At 38.5% G+C, this 14,594-nt stretch overlaps 1 protein-coding gene across 2 annotated transcripts in view; it reads right to left on the bottom strand.

Annotated features, from left to right (window-relative positions):
* The window catches only part of SCFD2 (sec1 family domain containing 2), a 392,812-nt gene that overhangs the window by 354,241 nt on the left and 23,977 nt on the right, over positions 1-14,594 (bottom strand). The window lies entirely within an intron of this gene.

The following is a 14,594-nucleotide window of genomic DNA, read 5'->3' as shown; positions in this document are numbered from 1 at the left end:
ATCTGGGACCAGTGACACCCCAAATGCAGCAAGCACACTGAGAGCCCAGATCTGGGTTTCTAAATATCATTCTCCACTAAAAGGCACTAGAACTCCTTAGAGAAATGACTGATTCTAGGTCCATGTAGGAAAAATACCAAGATAAACCTGAAATACCTTGTACTAGAAAGCAAGGAAGTGCTCAAAGAATAACGGTGATATATCAGAAAGTCACAGAAGCCAGGGGCTCTCACTAGCCAAATATGGGACAATTTTAACATCAAAATAAATAGCGAAAAAAAATGAATTATAATCCATTGAATAAAATATGAATCCATGAGGTCATGCTGATATACATACATAAAGAAAGAAATGTGAAGGAGACAAAGCTATATCTTGCCATAAAATACCAATTAATAAATGTGGAAATGATGGAATTAGAAAAATCACAACTTTCAGCAATCACAGTAACAGATCAGCCAAGAAATATGAAGAGGTGCTAAAGCAGTGGATTCAAGTTTGACAAGGAAAGGATATTACATAATCTCAAAATCTCTCCTTTAACCAAGGATCAAAATTACCATTGTAAGTGGAAAAACTTAAATTGTGTGCCACCTGATAGGATGCAATCGAAAGAACACAGTATCACTTGTGTGATATTCTTGTCAATAATGCATAACCTGAATCTAACCTTGAGGATATATGAGACAAACCTAAATTGACAGACATTTTGCAAAATAACTGGCCTGTACTTTTGAAAAGTGTCAAGGTCAAGAATGTCAAGGAAAGACTGAGGAACCATCAAAGATTAAAGTAGACTAAAGGGACATGACAAATGCATGCAATGTGTCATTCTGACCAATACCCTTTTGCTTTCACAAAGGATACTATTGAGATAAGTGGCAAAACTTGTGGAATAGACGGTAGTAGTATATTAGTCTTAATTTTGTGATTGTGATTATGTTGGAGAACATCCCTTTGAGAGAAATACACGCTAAAGTATTTAGGAGTCATGGGCATAGGCATATTATTCTCAAAGTGTTCAAGGAGAAAAAAATTCTTGTCCTATTCTTGTAACTTTTTTGTATGTTTGTAATCACTTGAAAATTTTTTTTTTTATTAATGTTATGATAGATTACAACCTTGTGAGATTTCAGTTGTACATTTTTGTTAGTCATGTTGTGGGTACACCACTTCCCCCTTTGTGCCCTCCCCCCACCCCCCCCTTTTCCCTGGTAACCACTGATCAGATCTCCTTATCAATATACTAACTTCCACCTATGAGTGGAGTCATATAGAGGTCATCTTTCTCTGACTGGCTTATTTCGCTTAACATAATACCCTCGAGGTCCATCCACGTTGTTGTGAATGGGCCAATTTTGTCTTTTTTTATGGCTGAGTAGTATTCCATTGTGTATATATACCACATCTTCTTTATCCAATCATCAGTTTCTGGGTATGTAGGTTGGTTCCACGTCTTGGCTATTGTAAATAATGCTGCGATGAACAAAGGGGTGCAACGGACTCTTGAGATTTCTGATTTCAGGTTCTTAGGATAGATACCCAGTAATGGGATGGCTGGGCCATAGGGTATTTCTATTTTTAACTTTTTGAGAAATCTCCATACTGTTTTCCATAGTGGCTGTACCAGTTTGCATTCCCACCAACAGTGTATGAGGGTTCCTTTTTCTCCACAACCTCTCCAACATTTGTCGCTCTTGGTTTTGGATGTTTTTGCCAATCTAACAGGTGTAAGGTGATATCTTACTGTAGTTTTGATTTGCATTTCCCTGATGATTAGCGATGATGAACATCTTTTCATGTGTCTCTTGGCCATATTCATATCTTCTTTTGAGAAATGTCTGTTCATGTCCTCTGCCCATTTTTTGATCGGGTTGTTTGTTTTTTTGTTGTTAAGCAGTGTGAGTTCTTTGTATATTATGGAGATTAAGCCTTTGTCAGATAAGTGGCTTGTAAATATTTTTTCCCAATTAGTGAGCTGTTTTTTTCTTTCAATCCTGTTTTCCCTTGCCTTGAAGAAGCTCTTTAGTCTGATGAAGTCCCATTTGTTTATTCTTTCTATTGTTTCCCCCAACTGAGGAGTTATAGTGTCCAAAAAGATTCTTTTGAAACTGATGTCAGAGTGTACTGCCTATATTCTCTTCCAAAAGACTTACTGTCTCAGGCCTAATCTTTAGGTCTTTGATCCATTTTGAGTTTATTTTGGTGTGTGGTGAAAAAGAATGGTCAATTTTCAATCTTTTGCATGTGGCTGTCCAGTTTTCCCAGCACCATTTGTTGAAGAGACTTTCTTTTCTCCATTGTAGGCCCTCTGCTCCTTTGTCAAAGATTAGCTGTCCATACATGTGTGGTTTTATCTCTGGGCTTTCAATTCTGTTCCATTGATCTGTGGACCTGTTTTTGTACCAGTACCATGCTGTTTTGATCACTGTAGCTTTGTAGTATGTTTTGAAATCGGGGATTGTGATTCCACCGGCTTTGTTTTTCTTGCTCAGGATTGCTTTAGCAATTCGCGGTCTTTTGTTGCCCCATATGAATTTTAGGATTGTTTGATCAATTTCTGTGAAGAATGTTCTTGGGATTCTGATTGGGATAGCATTCAATCTGTAGATTGCTTTAGGTAGTATGGACATTTTAACTATGTTTATTCTTCCAATCCATGTGCATGGAATGTCTTTCCATCTCTTTATGTCATCGTCAATTTCTTTCAAGAAAGTCTTGTAGTTTTCATTGTATAGATCCTTCACTTCCTTGGTTAAGTTTATCCCAAGGTATTTTATTCTTTTCGTTGTGATTGTGAATGGGATTGAGTTCTTGAGTTCTTTTTCTGTTAGTTCATTGTTAGTGTATAGAAATGCTACTGATTTATGCACGTTAATTTTATACCCTGCTACTTTGCTGTAGTTGTTGATTATTTCTAATAGTTTTTCTATGGATTCTTTGGGGTTTCTATATATAAGATCATGTCATCTGCAAACAGCGAGAGTTTTACTTCTTCGTTACCTATTTGGATTCCTTTTATTTCTTTTTCCTGCCGAATTGCTCTGGCCAGCACCTCCAGTACTATGTTGAATAGGAGTGGTGAAAGTGGGCACCCTTGTCTTGTTCCTGTCCTCAGAGGGATGGCTTTCAGTTTTTGTCCATTGAGTATGATGTTGGCTGTGGGTCTGTCATATATGGCCTTTATTATGTTGAGGTACTTTCCTTCTATACCCATTTCATTGAGGGTTTTTATCATAAATGGGTGTTGGATCTTGTCGAATGCTTTCTCTGCATCTATTGAGATGATCATGTGGTTTTTGTTTTTCATTTTGTTGATGTAGTGTATCACGTTGATTGACTTGTGGATGTTGAACCACCCCTGTGTCCCTGGTATAAATCCCACTTGATCATGGTGTATAATCTTTTTGATGTATTGCTGTATTCGGTTTGCCAAAATTTTGTTGAGGATTTTTGCATCTATGTTCATCAGTGATATCAGCCTGTAGTTCTCCTTCTTTGTGTTGTCCTTGTCAGGTTTGGGGATCAGAGTGATGTTGGCTTCATAGAATGTGTTAGGGAGTACTCCATCTTTCTCAATTTTCTGGAACAGTTTGAGGAGAATAGGTATTAAGTCTTCTTTGAATGTTTGGTAGAATTCTCCAGAGAAGCCGTCTGGTCCTGGACTCTTATTTTTGGGGAGGTTTTTGATTACCATTTCTATTTCCTTACTTGTGATTGGCCTATTCAGATTCTCCATTTCTTCCTGATTCAGTTTGGGGAGATTGAAGGAGTCTAGGAATTTGTCCATTTCTTCCAGGTTGTTCAATTTGTTGGCATATAGTTTTTCATAGTATTCTCTTATGATCTCTTGTATTTCATTGGTATCTGTTGTGATTTCTCCTCTCTCATTCCTAATTTTATTTATTTGAGATTTCTCTCTTCTTTTCTTGGTGAGTCTGGCTAAGGGTTTGTCAATTTTGTTAATTCTTTCGAAGAACCAACTCTTTGTTTCATTGATCCTTTCTATTGTCTTTTTTGTTTCAATATCGTTTATTTCTGCTCTTATTTTTATTATTTCCCTCCTTCTACTGACTCTGGGCTTTGTTTGTTCTTCTTTTTCTAGTTCTGTTAGGTGTCGTTTGAGGTTGCTTATGTGAGCTTTTTCTTGTTTAGTGAGGTGAGCCTGTATTGCAATGAATTTCCCTCTTAGGACTGCTTTTGCTGCATCCCAAATGGTTTGGTATGTCGTGTTCTCATTTTCATTTGTCTCCAGATAATATTTGATTTCTTCTTTAATTTCTTCAATGATCCATTGTTTGTTGAGAAGCGTGTTGTTTAGTCTCCAGATTTTTGCACCTTTCTCTGCTTTTTTCTTGTAGTTGATTTCTAGTTTAATAGCATTATGATCAGAAAAGATGCTTGATATTATCTCAACTCTCTTGTATTTATTGATGTTTGCTTTGTTTCCCAAAATATGGTCAATCCTTGAGAATGTTCCATGTGCACTTGAGAAGAATGTGTAACCTGCTGTTTTTGGATGAAGTGTTCTATATATATCTATTAAGTCCATCTGGTCTAATTTTTCATTTAATTCTATTATTTCCTTGTTGATTTTCTGTCTGGATGTTCTGTCCGTTGGTGTTAATGGTGTGTTGAGGTCCCCTACTATTATTGTATTGTTGTTGATGTCTTCTTTTAGTTCTATTAAGAGTTGCTTTACAAATTTTGGTGCTCCTGTGTTGGGTGTGTATATATTTATAAGTGTTATGTCTTCTTGGTGGAGAGTCCCTTTGATCATTATATACTGTCCCTCTTTGTCTTTCTTTATCTGTTTTGCTTTGAAATCTACCTTGTCTGATATTAGTATAGCGACACCTGCTTTCTTTTGTTCATTATTAGCTTGGAGTATTGTTCTCCATCCCTTCACTCTGAGTCTGTGTTTGTCTTTGGGGCTGAGATGTGTTTCCTGGAGGCAGCATATTGTTGGATCTTGTTCTTTGATCCATCCTGCCACTCTGTGTCTTTTGATTGGGGAGTTCAATCCATTTACATTTAGAGTGATTATTGAGATGTGGGGGCCTACCACTACCATTTTGTGTCTTGTTTTCCGGTTTTCTTCAATTTCCTTTGTTTCTCGTCCCATGGTTTAATCTGTTCTGATGAAGAGCTGCTACTCTCTGTTGTTGTCCTTCTACTTATCTCCTCTGCTCTTGGTTTTGTAGCCCCTTTCCTTTTTTGGATTTTTCAGGAATGAGGGTTTTCCTGAGGATTTCCTGAAGAGGAGGTTTTGTGGCAATGAACTCCCTTAATTTTTGTTTATCTGGGAAAGTTTTTATTTCTCCATCGTATTTGAAGGATATTTTCGCTGGGTAGAGAATTCTCGGCTGTAGATTTTTGTCCTTCAGATTTTTGAATATATCATTCCACTCTCTTCTAGCCTGTAAAGTTTCTGCTGAGAAATCTGCTGATAGCCTGATGGGGGTTCCTTTGTAGGTTAGTTTCTTTTGCCTGGCTGTTCTTAGTATTTTCTCCTTGTCGTTGACTTTTGCTAGCTTCACTACTATATGCCGTGGAGTTGGTCTTCTTGCATTGAAAAAGTTTGGAGATCTATTGGCTTCTGTCACCTGAAGATCCATCTCTCTCACCAGATTTGGGAAGTTCTCAGCCATTATTTCTTGGAATAGGCTTTCTGCCCCTTTCTCCTTCTCTTCTCCCTCTGGTATACCTATAATCCTTACGTTGCATCTCCTAATTGTGTCTGATAATTCTCGGAGAGTTTCTTCATTTCTTTTTAGTCTTGCTTCTCTCTCCTCCTCTGCCTGCAGCAATTCTATATTGCCATCTTCCAAATTGCTAATTCTTTCCTCCATATTATTGGCCCTACTGTTCAGAGCATCTAGATTTTTCTTAATCTCCTATATTGTGTTCTTCATTTCCAATATTTCTGTTTGGTTCTTCTTTATCGTATCAAACTCTTTTGTGACATAGCTCCTGAACTCGTTGAGTTGTTGGTCAGAATTCTCTCTTAACTCATTGAGTATTTTAATGATGGCTGTTTTGAAGTCATCATCATTTAGGTTATATATCTCATTTTCTTTGGGATTGTTTTCTGTGTATTTGTTATTTTCTTTCTGTTCTGGAGAGTTAATGTATTTTTTCATATTGCTTGATGTTTTTGATTTGTGCCTCCGCATAGAGATAGAGTTTAGTTGCTCCTTTCACTTGTTTCAGCTGCTGCGGTGGGGGAGCCGCTGTTTATACTGCACCAACCAGGAACCCTGTCCGCAGTTGCTAGCTGGGCCTGGGCCCCTCCTCGTAGTCACAGTGGTCCTTTGGCTTCCCTCTTCTGCCGTGGGGGCTGTCACAGGGGGGCTTCAGGCTGCTGGTGCCTACTGTTGCAGCCCACCTAGACGTGCTCCCTCCTTGGGGTCTGCAACGGTGTTATGGGCTTTTCCAGCGGCCAGGGGTGGGATCACTTATATTTGTCGCTCTGTCGCTGTCGGCACCCACAAAATCTCACTTGTCCACTGAGGGTTGCAGGAGAGCTATTGGCATCTTCTACAGTCTGTGGTTAGTTCACCTAGCTATGCTACTTTTGTCCCGGGGTCTTCCAGCCTTGTGGCTGCCGGATGGGTGCTTTCTACTAGTGCTGTGCAGAGGCTTTCCCTGAGGCTGCTGTGAGCCTGTAGGGTTTCCCCCTAGGCTACGGAGCTGGGTCACTGGAACTCCCCCCAGACCCAGTCCTGTTCCCCAGGAACTTGGGGAGCCCTTTGCCCTGTCTTGGGGGATAGCCGGAGATCCTGATTTCAGTGGTAGCTGGTCAGCTGCTGCCCTGCCTGATATTCTCCTCTCCGGGACCCTCCCGGTATTGTGGATGCTGGGCGTAGCCCCTCCGCTAATAGCAGACAGAGAGTTTTGTCTGCTGCCCGGGCAGAACTCTGGAGCTTCCACTCTGGGGTGCGGAGCGGGCCTCTGGAGCTTCACCCTGTCCCAGTCCTCTCCAAGATCTCCGGTAATCCCTACCTCCACGGGGCAGGCAACAGCAGCTGGAGGTCACTTCACCCTCTGGGATTCTCTCCGGGACTTTCCCGGAGTTGAATGCTGGGCGTGGCCCCTCCGCTAATGGCAGACAGAGAGTTTTCTCTGCTGCCTGGGCAGAACTCTGGAGCTTCCCCTCCAGGGCGCAGAGCCGGCCTCTGGAGCTTCCCCCAGCCCCAGTCTGCTCGGAGATCTCCGGCAATCCCTAGCCCCACCGTGCAGGCAGTGGCAGCCGGGGGACCTCCGTACCCTCAGCGACTCTCTCTGGGACCCTCCGGGCGCCGTGAACACCAGGCGGGATCTCCCCGCCAATGGCGGGGAGAGACTCTCCCCGCGGGCCCAGGTGTGCAACTCCAAAGTTTCCCTCTGCGTTTAGGAGTAATTGCGGGGGGTTTAGTTAGGGTTCTGGTCACCTGTTTCCACCGTCGCTCCTCTGTTGTGTGCTCGCTCCTGCCCTAGATGTGTGTTGATTTTCTGGGGGCGTCCGTTGGAAGAAAGCTGCTTGCGGGTACTAGGCTGTTCGGTCAGGGTCGGAGAGTTTTCACCTATTTCCACATCCTCCCGGAGGAAAGTCTGTCCGCCTTCTGATGTATAGTCGCGTGGGTCTCTCAGATGTCCTGAGATGCTGTCTGGATATCCTTTGTTAAGCGATAAGTGTCCAAATAATTGTAGACTCGAAGGGGGAGAGACAAAGAGGACTACTCACGGCGCCATCTTGGATCCCCCCTCTCATCACTTGAAAATTTTTTAAAAAATGGTATCAATCAGTTCAAAGAAAAATATCAAGTAGCTAAAAGCTAAAAGTCCAGTATATGAATAAGATGTTCTATAGTTAACAAAGTTTGAAAACACTGTTCTAAGTAAATGCAAGAAGAAAACTCAGTAATACCAATCACCTAAATGTTCATCACCCTTCTCCTAAGTTAAAAATTATGTTGGGTGCTGCTGAAACAATTTAATTCAAAATGCTCACAGTAATCTCTTTGTATAAAATATAGGCTCTGAGGACCTGTGGCTCCTTCCTTGGGGAGCCTGACATTTTTTAAAGGACGGGAATCTTTGAAACAAAGGAAATCCTAAATTATAAGTAAAGCCAAACTGTACAATACGTAAAGCCCTCAGAAACTCTTACACTGTGCACCTCACAGAAAAGGAGAAATACAGTCACAGACTAGTGTTGGGCAATAACAGATTTTGGCTGTATTCTGAAAATCTCTTTACTCATTCCATCATTAATATGGTCCATAAAGCAATTATCAAAATTGAATTCTAACATTGGAAAAGCCATAATTAAAATACTTATGCAATGTAGTACTTAGTGATAAAATCCCAGGGGGAAAAAAGGTAAGGATAATCCTGGCAGAAAAAGAAAGTGATATTATTTCACATATAAAGTGTGGCCTTCTACAAATAAAATATAAATATAGAGGCAACTTTCAGTGTAAAAGAAAAAAGAGGAGTTCTGTAATCAGAACCTGGGCTCAAAATCCAGGGCAATCTCTTTGCTAGTTCCACAACCTTTAACAAGTTAACTAATTTCTAAGAGCTCCAGTTTTTCGCTTTCTGCGATAAAAATAATGATACTCACTTTAAGGATTGTTTGGGTGATTAAATTAAGAACGTAAGTAATCCCTGATGCATTTTAAGCCCTTATGAAGTACTCTTTTCTCTCCCACACAAGAAGATAAAAATCTCAGGTTATGAAAAAATATATAGAGATCTAAATTCTTGGGTCAATGCTTTTGCCAAAGAGTATAATTTAGTAGTCAGTTACGAAAATGGGCAAAATGTTAGTTAAGAGAAAGGTCTTGCACAAGGTATATCCCTAGAAAATAGTAGATAAACTGAGTCATTAAGTAGACACTGAATATTCTAAATTGATATTACTGTGGGAAAAATAATTTGGAATTATAAATGGAGATAATCATAATTTCTTAAAAACTCAGAAACAGTGAGGGTAATGCATTCAATCCATTAATGTTCCTGCCCTCTATGAGTTTATAGTTTATCAGTAAGAACAATCATTAACAACTTATGGAAGATTACTAGAAAAAACATTGCTTTCAATTATTTTTCAACTTTTTAAATATTTTCCCACAATAAAAATAATTTTGGTGAGGAAGATTGACCCTGAGCTAACATCTCTAGCTAATCTTCCTCTTTTTTTTTTTTCTCCCCAAAGCCCCAGTACATAGTTGTATATCCTAGTTGTAAGTCCTTCTAGTTCCTCTGTGTGGGATGTCGTCACAGCATGGCTCAATGAGCTGTGTGTAGGTCCGCACCCAGGATTCAAACCAGCGAACCCTGGGCCGCTGAAGCGGAGGGTGCGCACTTAACCACTCGGCCACAGGGCTGGCCCCGAAAATAATTTTATTATTTTTTTCTGAATATGTAAATAATATATGCTATTTTTGAAGAATTCAGAAAATACATAAAAATAAAGGAAAATAAAAGTCACCTGAAATTCAACCATCTTGAGATTTTATTACCTGATGTATCAATCAGAATAGAGTAGGTTAAATTGTGGTAATAAATGACTCCAAAAATCTCAGTAGCTTATAACAACAAAAGTGTATTTCCTACTTGTATCTTAGATTTACTAAGAATTGGTTGGGTTCTGCTCCGCCTCATATTCATTCCAGAATCCAGGCTGAACATGGCTAGTTGTTGAGGTTAAGAGAGAAGAGATGTGTCAACCACACATTGTCTCTTAAAGCATGGCTTCAGCCTATATACTATTGGCCTGAGCGTGCAATACTGCCAGGCCTTGGTTGCAGGTTGGGGATGTCTTCCCCAGAAGGAAAGGAGGGAAGCTGAAATATTTGGAAAACAAGTTTATACTCTACCAAACTTGACTTTGTATTAAAGAACTGAATGTGAGGTTATTTAAGGATATCTCACAGCCACTTACATCATTCAATTATTTTTTCAATGACATAAAATATATGTAACAGAAAATTAACCATTTTGAAGTGTACAATTCAGTGGCATTTATTACACTCACACTGTTCTACGATTACCTCTATCTTGTTCCAAACATCTTTATCACCCCAAATGGAAACTTCATACTCATTTAGCAGTCTTTCCCTCTGCCTGCCTCCACCCACTCTGACAACCACTATTTTGCTTCCTGTCTCAACAGACTTATCTATTCTGGATATTTCACATGAATGGAATCATGCAATATGTGACCTTTTGTGTCTGGCTTCTTTCACTCAGCAAAACGTTTTTGAGGTTCCTCTACATTGTAGTATCTATCAGTACTTCATTCCTTTTTATAGCTGAATAATATTTTATTGTATGGATATATACAAATTTTGTTTATCTGTTTATCTTGTGATGAACATTTGTTGTTCCACCTTTTGGCTATTGGGAATAATGCTGCTACAAATATTCAAGTAAAAGTTTGTGTTTGAATGCCTGTTTTCAATTCTTTTGTGAATATACCTAGGAATGTTACTGCTGGATCATACATTAATTCTACAGGTTAAGTTTTGAGGAACTCCCAAACTGTTTTTCACAGCTGCTGCACCATTTTATATTCCTACCAGCAATGTATGAGGACTACAATTTTTCCATAATAAGTACATGAAAAAGTGGTTAGTATCATTAATCATCGTGGAAATGCAAATTCAAACCCCAATGAGGTATCACTTCACAACCCCCAAGAATGACTAAAATCAAAACAAGGGATGTATTAGTCTGCTGGGGCTGTTGTAACAGAATACCACAGACTAGGTGGCCTACACAACACAAACTTATATATTCATTTTTTTATTTTTTTAAAGATTGGCACCTGAGCTAACAACTGTGGCCAATCTTTTTTTTCTTTTTTTCCTGCTTTATCTCCCCAAACTCCCCTTGGTACACAGTTGTATATCTTAGTTGCAGGTCCTTCTAGTTGTGGCATGTGGGACGCTGCCATGTGGCCTGATGAGCAGTGCCATGTCCACGCCCAGGATCCAAACCAGCAAAACCCTAGGCCGCCACAGTGGAGCGTGCGAACTTAACCACTTGGCCACGGGGCTGGCCCCAGATATTTATTTTCTCACAGTTCTGGAGGCTAGAAGTCCAAGATCAACATGTCAGCAAGTCTGGTTTCTTCTGAGGCCTCTCTCCCTGGCTTGCAGATGCACACCTTGCTGTGCCTTCACAAGGCCTTTTCTCTGTGTCTGGTGTCTTTCTGTATGTCGTAATCTTCTCCTCTTATAAGAACACCAATCACATTGGATTAAGGCCCATCCTAAGGAACTCATTTTAACTTAATTAGCTCTTTAAAGGCCTTATCTCCAAATATAGTCACATTCTGAGGCACTGGGGATCAGAGCTTCAACATATGAATATTGTGGAGGACACAATTCAGTCCATAACAATGGACAATATCAAACATTGGCAAGAATGTGGATCAACCAGAACTCACATGCATTGTTGGTGAGAGAGCAAAATAGTACAATCACTTTAGAAAAACATCTGGCAGTTTCTTTTAAAACTAAACAGAAACAATCCTTTGACATAGCAATTCCACTAAAATGAAACTATAACCCAGCAATTTCACTGAAAGGAAAGAGAAATGACAGTACATCTCCCCAAAAACACTTCAAGAATGTTCACAACCATTTTATTCATAATAGTAAAAAACTGGAAACAGACTAGGTTTCTATAAACAGCAAAATAGCTAGGCAAACTGTGCTATATTCGTGTAATGGAATAACACAATTCAGTATTAAAAAGGGATAAAAACAATGCGGTGAATCTCAAAATATTACGATTAGTAAAAGAAGCCTGATGCAAAAGAGTACATACTATATGATTCCATTTGTGCATTTCACAATTTTATAAACTTTGCTCCAATAATAAAATCCATCCAGATGGGCCCAACATAATCATAACAGTCCTTACAAGAGGGACACAAGGGGAGTCAGAGTCAGAGGAAAAGGCAATGTGAAATATAAGTTCAGATTAGAATGATGTGGCTACATGCCAAGGAATGACAGGGGCGCCTCTAGAATCCAGAAGAAGCAAGGAATAGAACTTACCCTGTAGTTGCCAGAAGTAACCAGCCCTGCTAACAGCCTGACTTTAGGTCTATAAGACTTATTCTAGACTCCTGACCTCCAGAACACTAAGAGAACACATTTATATTGTTTCAAGCCTCTAAGTTTGTGGTAGTTTGCTACAGCAGCAATAGGAAACTCATCTCTATCATTGGCATCCCAGAAGAAGAGAAGAAAGTGGGTAGGGATAAAAATTACTGGAAGAAATAATGGCTGAAAACTTCCCAAATTTGCATAAGACATACACCTATAGATACAATAAGCTGAGTAAATCCCAAACAGAGTAAACCCAAAGAAATCCACAACAAGATACATCATAGTTGAACTTCTGAAAACTGAAGACAAAGAAAAATCTTGAAAGCAACAACAGATAAATGATACCCTATGTATAGAGGAAAAATAATTCAAATGACAGTGGATTTCTCATCAGAAATCATGGAGGCCAAAAGAAAATGGCACAACACTTTTCAAGTGTTGAAAGAAGAAAATGGTCAACCCAAATACTACATCCAGTGCAAATATCATTTAAATATGAGGGGAAATAAAAATATTCTCAGATGAAAGAAAGCTATGAGATTTTGTCACCAGCAAACCTATTCTAAAAGAATGACTAAACAAAATTCTCTAAAAAGAAAAGAAATAAAAAAAGAAATCTTGAAACGGAAGGAAGGAAGGGAGAAAGAAAGAAGGAAACAACACAGTAAGCAAAACTATAGGTAAATACAATCAACATTCCTTCTTCTCTTGAGTTTTTTAAACCATGTTTGATGGTGGGAGCAAAAATTATAACACTGTCTAATGTGTTTCTAATTGTATGTAGAGGAAATATTTAAGATGATTATATTAAGTGTGGGAAGGTAAAGGGAAATAATGGGAGGTAAGCTTTCTGCATTTCACTTAATTAGGTAAAATGACAACACGAGTAGATTGTGATGAGCTATGTATATATAAAATGTAGTAACTAGTGCAACCACTGAAAAAGTTATACAAAGAGTTATACTCAAAAACTCTGTAAATTGAATACACAAACCAAATGGAATTCTAAAAAAATGTTCAAGTGACTGACAGGAAGACTAGTTAAAAAAGAAACAGAGAAATGAAAAACAAACAAACAGAAAATAAAAGCTAAAATGGCAGACTCAAGCCCTAACAGATTAATAATTCCATTAAATGTAAATAGTCTAAAGACACAAATTAAAGACAGAGATTGGCAGATTGGATTAAAAAACACGACTCAAACATGTGCTTTCCATAACAATTCACATCAAATATAATGATATTGCAGGTTGGAAGTGAAAAAATGTATCATGGGGCTGTCCCTGTGGCTTAGGAGTTAAGTTTGGAAGGCTCTTCTTTGGTGGCCCAGGTTCATGGGTTCGGATCCTGGGCATGGACATATACCACTCATCAACCATGCTGTGGTGGCAATGCACATATAAATTAGAGGAAGACTGGCACAGATGTTAGCTCAGGGCTAATCTTCCTCAAGCAACAAAAAGAAGATTGGCAACAGATTTTAGCTCAGGGCTAATCTTCCTGAGCAAAAAAAAAAAATTATATATATATATATATATATATATATATATATATACACACATATATATATATCATGCAAAAATTAAGCAAAGGAAAGCAGGATTGGCTGTATTAACATCAGATAAAGTATACTTCAAAGCAAAGAAAATTACCAAAAATAGTGAGGGACACTATATAGTGAAAAAAACATCAATGTATCAAGAAGACCGAGCAGTCTGAAAGGGTATGCACCAAATAACAAAGCTAAAAAATCTGAGAAACAAAAACTGATAGAACTGAAAGAAAAACTAGACTAATTCACAATTATAGTTGGAGATTTCATCGCCCCCCTCAACAATAGATATAAAAACTAGACAAAATCAGCAAGCATATATAAGAACTCAACAATACCATAAACCAAAAGAACATAATCAACAATTATAGAACACTCCAACCAATGATAGCATTATACACATTCTTTTCAACTGTTCACGGAACACATATAAAGATAGATCATATCCTGGGCCATAAGGCAAACCTCAACAAATTTAAAATAGTTGAAATCATGCAGAGTGTGTTCTCCAACCACAATGGAAACAAACTCAAAATTAATAACAGAAATATAACATGAAAAATCTCCAAACATATGGAAACTAAACCAAACACTTCTAAATAATCCATCAGCCAAAGAGAAAATCTCAAGAGATATCATAAAATAGATTAAACATAATAAAAATAATCCATCAATGTAATCCACCACATTAACAGGTTAAAGAAGAAAAATCACATGATTATATCAATCGATGCAGAAAAACCTTTGACAAAATTCAACACCTATTCATGAAAAAAACTCTCAGAGAAACAGAAATGAAGGGACACCTCCTCAGTAAATAAAGAGTATCTTCAAAAAAATCCCTACAGAGAGCATTATTCTTAATGGTGAAAGACTGAATGCTTTCCCCCTAAGATTTGGAACAAGGCTAAGATGTCTCTTATCATTCTTAT

This window comes from Equus caballus, chromosome 3 (genome assembly GCF_041296265.1).
Source record: "Equus caballus isolate H_3958 breed thoroughbred chromosome 3, TB-T2T, whole genome shotgun sequence".
Lineage (NCBI taxonomy): Eukaryota > Metazoa > Chordata > Mammalia > Perissodactyla > Equidae > Equus > Equus caballus.
Note: the sequence above shows the minus strand (reverse complement) of the source record. Positions and strands in the feature narration are given on the sequence as shown.